Consider the following 5,515-nt stretch of genomic DNA (forward strand, 5'->3'; position numbering starts at 1 on the left):
CCTTCAGATAGACAAATACTCATTCATCGCCTTTGTATAAGTATTGGGGATGAAAATATTCACCAGTAGCAACTGTTGTACTGGCAATGGGCCTGGGTCAGATGGCTCCACTCTTCATTCCGACACTGAGACCTCTAAGTCCAAGCCTAAGAGGTTCTGTGCAGCTACATCAGTGAATCAGCGTAGAGAATCTGACTGTCATTGACTTCAAGTACAGTTTTTATGCAGTTACAGATGGGTAGCCGTGTTGGTCTGTCATAGTCGAAATAAAAAAATTCCTTCCTGTAGCACCTTAAAGACCAACTAAGTTAGTTCTTGGTATAAGCTTTCGTGTGCATGCACACTTCTTCAGATACACAGTTTTTATGCAGTGAGTGAAATAAATGCAAGCAGCTAAGGATGCATGGAATTTTACTTCATCATGGATATACCTATCTGGAGCTGCACGCATGCCTGCTAATCAACCAGCAAGTCAGGCTGTATTCACATACCTTTGATCAATTCAGAACAAGTAGAATGAGAAGTTGATTTTCCACCAACCAAGCTAGGCAACCTTCTCCAGATACCAATCTATTATAGGGTAATCCACATAAGTCACACTTTACTGGGCTGTAAAGAAGAAAGGAAGTATGAAAATCAAAGAGGTCATTGAAGAGACAGATCTAGACAGCCTAAAGAAACCTCAGAGCACATCACACATGACAAAGTTTTGACACAAACAACACTTCTGTATAGGAAACAGTAATGACCTAAGCATGTGTTGGCACATTGGCTGATCACACAGTTGTATGTTGTGCTGTATGGGCATGTATGTTCATGGCATTTGTAAGGCTCATAATTCTGAATCATGTCTCCCGCTGCTCAATTTAAACCCCTTGCACTGTGTAATGCATGGATTGTCTAAAATATTACATGGACATTAACCTTCTCAGAGTCTTCTCAGAGCATCTTTTGATAAGTATGGGAGTCAAACACCTTCATCAGGTCTATGAAGGCGATGTAGAAGGCTCTTGGCATTTCTCCTGCAGCTGGCACAGTGAGAAAATCATGTCAACTTTTAACCTCTGAGCCCCAAAGTTGCATTGTGACTTAGGATAGATCCTGTCAGCAAGTGACTGTAATCTGTTGAGAGCTGCATGACCCAAGGCTTACCCCACAGTACTCAGCAGGGAGGTTTCACAGTAGTTGTTACAGTTGTGACCGTCACTTTTGTTCTTACCCATGTCTTGTGGGACAGATTCTGTTTTCCAACACTGCAAGAGAAGGCTGAGGAGGAGTTGAGGCCAACTTTCAGCACTTCTGTTGAAATTCCATCCTATCCTGGGGCTTTCCCACATGCCTGAGAATTGATGGCATTATTCAGCACTGCAAGGGAGTGAGGGACATCCAGCCCTTCCAAGACAGGCAGAGTCCAGATGCTATCAGTTGCTGTGCTGAAGAGCATGTTTTACTGTGAGTACAGTTCTTGGTAGTATTCTGCACATCGCTTCATCTGCTTGCTGCAGTCTGTGATGGTTTTTCCAGACAAGGTTTTCAGCTGTGTAGTTTTCCTGACAGTTGGTCCAAAGGCTTTCTTCATGCCTTCATCCACTTTGTGAGTATTGCCAGCATCAGCAGCAAATTGAATGCTCTGACACAGCTTTAGCCAGTAGCCATCAGCCCATTGTCTGGCAATCCACTGGGCATTGCTCCTTGCCTTTGTCAATGCAGACAGCATCTTTTTGCAAGGTGCATGCTTGTGGTTCACAAAAGCTTCATGCTTTGCAGTGATAACAGGCTTCATATTCTTTGAATTGAATTTATTACAGTCCCAGACCAGACTCACATACTGTACTAAACAATTAAGAAACACAATAAAATTAAAATTAAATTAACAATCAAAATAACAATAAACAATACAATTATGGCAGCAGTTAAAATATGGTTTAAGTCTTAATCTCTACAATGTTATCTATAATTTGCTTCTAAGGCCTTGGTCTTTACAATAGCACAGCTTGTTCCCTACGTTTTATGGCAACCGCGCAAAATTTGGCCACCTTTAACATGATCTCTGGATCCTTGTCCTCTATCAAAGATTTTCAGCATTGAGGCTCGGGCCCACTTGGAATTTTCTGTATAACACGGGTGATAAAAACTGAGCGTATATCCCTGTAAAAATGGCATCGTAGCGGGACGTGAGAGACGGTTTCCACTTCTATCGCGCCACAAGGACAAACTCATTCCGTGTACAATTTACCCGCGTATCTGACCTGCAACAAGGCAGATGGCAGTATGTTATATAATAATAATAATAATTTATTATTTGTACCCGCCCATCTGGCTGGGTTTCCCCAGCCACTCTGGGCGGCTTCCATAGAAACCAAAAATACACTAAAATATCACACATTAAAAATTTCCCTGAACAGGGCTGCCTTAAGATGTCTTCTGAATGTCAGGTAGTTGTTTATCGCTTTGACATCTGATGGGAGGGCGTTCCACCGGGCGGGCGCCACTACCGAGAAGGCCCTCTGCCTGGTTCCCTGTAGCTTTGCTTCTCGCAATGAGGGAACCGCCAGAAGGCCCTTGGCGCTGGACCTCAGCGTCCGGGCAGAACAATGGGAGTGGAGACGCTCCTTCAGGTATACTGGGCCGAGGCTGTTTAGGGCTTTAAAGGTCAACACCAGCACTTTGAATTGTGCTCGGAAACGTACTGGGAGCCAATGTAGGTCTTTCAAGACCGGTGTTATGTGGTCTCGCCGGCCGCCCCCAGTCACCAGTCCAGCTTCTGCATTCTGGATTAGTTGTAGTTTCCGAGTCACCCTCAAAGGTAGCCCCACGTAGAGCGCATTGCAGTAGTCCAAGCGGGAGATAACTAGAGCATGCACCACTCTGGCGAGACAGTCCGCGGGCAGGTAGGGTCTCAGCCTGCGTACCAGGTGGAGTTGGTAAACAGCTGCCCTGGCCACAGATTTGACCTGTGCCTCCATGGACAGCTGTGAGTCCAAAATGACTCCCAGGCTGCGCACCTGGTCCTTCAGGGGCACAGTTACCCCATTTAGGCCCAGGGAATCCTCCACACCTGCCCGCCTCCTGTCCCCCAGAAACAGTACTTCTGTCTTGTCAGGATTCAACCTCAATCTGTTAGCCGCCATCCATCCTCCAACCGCCTCCAGGCACTCACACAGGACCTTCACCGCCTTCACTGGTTCTGATTTAAAAGAGAGGTAGAGCTGGGTATCATCCACATATTGATGGACACCCAGTCCAAACCCCCTGATGATCTCTCCCAGCGGCTTCATATAGATGTTAAAAAGCATGGGGGAGAGGACGGAACCCTGAAGCACCCCACAAGTTGAGGGCCCAGGGGTCTGAACACTCATCCCCCACCACCACTTTCTGAACACGGCCCAGGAGGAAGGAGCGAAACCACTGTATAACAGTGCCCCCAGCTCCCAACCCCTCTAGACAGTCCAGAAGGATGTTATGGTCGATTGTATCAAAGGCCGCTGAGAGATCCAGCAGAACTAGGAAACAACTCTCACCTTTGTCCCTAGGTCGCCGGAGATCATCAACCAGCGCAACCAAGGCAGTTTCAGTCCCATGATGAGGCCTGAATCCCAATTGGAAGGGATCCAAATGGTCCGCATCCTTCAGGCGTGCCTGGAGTTGTTCAGCAACCACACGCTCAATCACCTTGCCCAAGAATGGAAGATTTGAGACTGGGCGATAGTTGGCCATACTGGCCGGGTCTAAAGATGGTTTCTTAAGAAGCGGCTTAATGACCGCCTCTTTCAGCGGATCTGGGAATGCTCCCTCACAGAGGGAAGCATTCACCACACCGCAGAGCCCATCGCCCAGCCCTTCCCAGCTTGCTTTTATTAGCCAGGATGGGCAAGGATCAAGGAGACAGGTGGTTGGTTTCACGCATCCAAGCAGCCTGTCCACATCCTCGGGGGTAATGGATTGAAATTGATTCCATGCAACTTGACCAGACAGAGCTCTAGCACTCTCCCGCCCCAGCCCTGCTCCCACGGTGGTGTCTAGCTCCTTCTGAATATGAGTGATTTTATCTGCAAAAAACTTTGCAAAATTGTTGCAGGAGATCTTGGGGTCTTTACAAGGCCCCGGTGGTAAAGGTGGTTCCGTTAAATTGCGGACCACCTGAAAGAGTCTCCTGCTACTATTGTCTGCAGATGCAATAGAAGCGGTGAAGAAAGTCTTCTTCGCCGTCGCTATCGCCACTTGGTAGGCTCGACGTTGAGCTCTAACCTGTGTCCGGTCAGATTTGGAGTGAGTTTTCTGCCACCGACGCTCTAGCCATCTCAGCGATTGTTTCATCGCCCTCAGCTCCGAAGAAAACCACAGGGCTGTCCGGGCTCCATGCAATCGGAGAGGGCGCTTCGGAGCCAGACAGTCGATAGCCCTGGTTAACTCCGCATTCCAGCGGGCCACCAGGGAATCAGCTGAATCTAGCGAGGGTAAACGACTGTCTATATTACGGCTTCATATCCTTAATGCCGCCCTCAAACCAGTTGGTGATCTGCTGCTCTCTTTTGTCAAAATAGCTGTGTTGTAGGTTGCCTCTTTCATGTGGTTCTACCTTACTTTGTTGCTGTCTCCAGGGCAGTTCAGTAATGCTTGTTCGACAGAATCAGGGAAGCATTCACAAAGGTCAGGTATGACTGTTCTGGAAGTGTTGATTCAAGGCCACATTTTCTGCTGTGTGCTATAGGCCCTCTTTGGCTGGAGAAGGATCTTGCTTGCTACCAGGGAGTGATCCGTGTCATAGTCAGCACTGTGACAGCTCTGTGTGACATGAACACAACTCAGTGCCAATCACCTGGTGATAATCAAGTCCAGCTGGTGCCAGTGGCCTGACCTTGGGTGTCTCTAGAACACTTGTCATTTTGCCTTGGTAGAGAAGAATGTGTTTGTGATGCAGGGACTGTGATACAAGCACAACTGAAGCAGCCTTTGTCCAGTCTCATTCATGCTGCCAGTACCAAAGTGTCCTATGTGGTTGTTCCATGTGTGGTTATCATCTCCAACTCTGGCACTGAAATCTCCCAGCGGGAATAGGTTTCTTAGGGTGGGATCCTTCTGACAGCCTGGTCTAGTTTCTCATAGAACTGTAAATCAGAGTACATAGTCGGAGCGTAAATGCTCAAGATGTTAACCAGGCTGGAGATGGTTGAGGAATCCTGAATCCTACAGAATATTTATAGAAATATCTGTATGTTCTGTTAGATGTAACAGCCTAATGAAGTTAATTTTGAGCTGTGCTTCTGCAGATGATAACAAATTGATACCTGATGAATTAAGCAGTAGATTTTAAATAGGGCATATGGTAACATACTGAATGCAAGGTCAGAGTGAATTATGGATCTATTAATCACAATGATTATGTTCAAACAGCATCTTTTTAAGGTTCCACTGCAACCTGCAGTTCTTAACAAAGTACTAAAAAGTGCTTACACAATTACTTTTTAATAGTTCTTTTGGTGAGCATGAGTGTCTTGCTAACCAAAGGCATGGC

The 5,515-nt window shown here is 46.8% G+C and overlaps 1 long non-coding RNA gene across 2 annotated transcripts in view; it reads right to left on the minus strand.

The window, feature by feature from the left end:
* Nucleotides 1-4,926, minus strand: part of LOC308471365 — a 6,372-nt gene extending 1,446 nt beyond the window's left edge. The window contains exons 1-3 of one of the 2 annotated variants that reach the window (XR_013982919.1): nt 4,585-4,926; nt 2,037-2,249; nt 492-609 (exon numbers count right to left, since the gene is read on the minus strand). This is a non-coding gene — a long non-coding RNA (uncharacterized lncRNA). Of the gene's footprint in view, nt 1-491; nt 610-924; nt 1,212-2,036; nt 2,250-4,584 lie in introns of those variants that run through there. The other variant, XR_013982920.1, reaches the window with a different exon arrangement.
* Between the last annotated feature and the right edge of the window lie 589 nt (nt 4,927-5,515).

This window comes from Podarcis pityusensis (genome assembly GCF_964106645.2).
Source record: "Podarcis pityusensis genome assembly, chromosome: 2".
In the NCBI taxonomy this organism is placed as follows: Eukaryota; Metazoa; Chordata; class Lepidosauria; order Squamata; family Lacertidae; genus Podarcis; species Podarcis pityusensis.